General features: G+C 38.7%; 1 protein-coding gene across 1 annotated transcript in view; it reads left to right on the top strand.

Moving 5' to 3' along the window:
* Positions 1-136: 136 nt before the first annotated feature.
* The window catches only part of LOC106530874 (cyclic nucleotide-gated olfactory channel), a 4,795-nt gene continuing 3,604 nt past the window's right edge, over positions 137-1,327 (top strand). Inside the window, exon 1 of the mRNA XM_014026584.1 lies at positions 137-394. The gene's annotated coding sequence lies outside the window, so the exon portion shown is untranslated. The remainder of the gene's footprint in view (positions 395-1,327) is intronic.

Raw genomic sequence — 1,327 nt, 5'->3', positions numbered from 1 at the left:
ATATAATTCTGTCAAAACAGCCATGTAAACCTAAACTAATGGTGACATTAAGGTTTGAATATTTAAAACATTGAGGTGCACCTGAGTTTTTTATTTTTTAATTTTTTTGTATCATTATTTTATTTTCTGCAGTTTGTGGTCTTTGTGTTTCAGTTGTGTTACTTGTGTTGTTCTCCTGATTAGTGTGTGCTCCCCAGTGTTTTCTCCCTGTCTGGTTGTGCTCCTGCCCCGCCCACACTCACCTGCTCACCTCCTCTCTCCCCCAGGTGTTTGTGATGTAGCTCATCAGCCTTCCCTCTATATTCTGTTCTTCTCCCCTGTGTTTCCCCCAAAACATTCCTGARTGTTCCTTGTGTTTCGCCCGAGCGTCCCTGTGGAGTCTCCTCACCTGTTTGTAAGTACTGAGCTGCAACGACAGCAAGTTATTTCTGTTAATAAATTAACTGCTTACTCTCTGCAGACTGGGTTCATTTAATTACACAASCAGCAGTCACCACCGTCAGAGCATTTCATCCAAACGCTCACTGTTGTTGTTACATCACACAAGTTTTAAATGTAGGATTACATGCTGTCAGTATCATGACTGCCTGATTCAGATGACATGCACCGTTTGTTTTATGTTCAATCTGTGGCTTCTTCACAAATTTAAAGGTAAATAGTCCTATCTGCACTGTGGTGGCTGGGTTCACAAATAGGTGGGAAAAGGATGTAGAATWTCCTGTCACTGTACACAGAGTACAAATGACCAAGATCAACTGAACAAGTGTCTCTTATTAAACAGAGAGTTTGATTCTGAATAATAAAAACCATCTGTCGTCTTTATTTCCTATCAGGTCAGTTTAGTTCTTTGTTTTCTGGCAGATGTAAATCTGTAATCTGTCTCCTGTAAACAGGTACAGCTCATATTATCCTTCAAACCCACTGACTGAGCTGAACTAAACTAAACTGAACTGATCCAAACTGAACTGAACTGAACTGAACTGAACTGAAATAAATAAAATAAGTCCCAACATGTGTAACCTGGTAAATTTATTTGAATCTTTAACTATGTTAATTTTCACAAAGCTCATTTCCTAAGTTTGGGGTTGGTTATTATACATATATATGTATGTACTGAGTGTGTGGGGGTATCAGTGTCACAACACTGTTGCTCACCAGTAGTGGAGTTGTTGAACGTAAAGTGTCGACCGTTCTACCTACAGAGGTTTCTCTGCCGTGCTGATCACTGCTGTTTATCTCCCTCTGAGCTCTAAAAATAGTGAAGTAATTTTGTAACTGATTAATTGAATATTAGATTCAGTTTTGTATTTCATACTTTCTGATCATT

This window comes from Austrofundulus limnaeus, unplaced genomic scaffold (assembly GCF_001266775.1).
Source record: "Austrofundulus limnaeus strain Quisiro unplaced genomic scaffold, Austrofundulus_limnaeus-1.0 Scaffold570, whole genome shotgun sequence".
Classification (NCBI taxonomy): Eukaryota; Metazoa; Chordata; class Actinopteri; order Cyprinodontiformes; family Rivulidae; genus Austrofundulus; species Austrofundulus limnaeus.
This window is presented reverse-complemented; position numbering and strand designations above follow the sequence as displayed.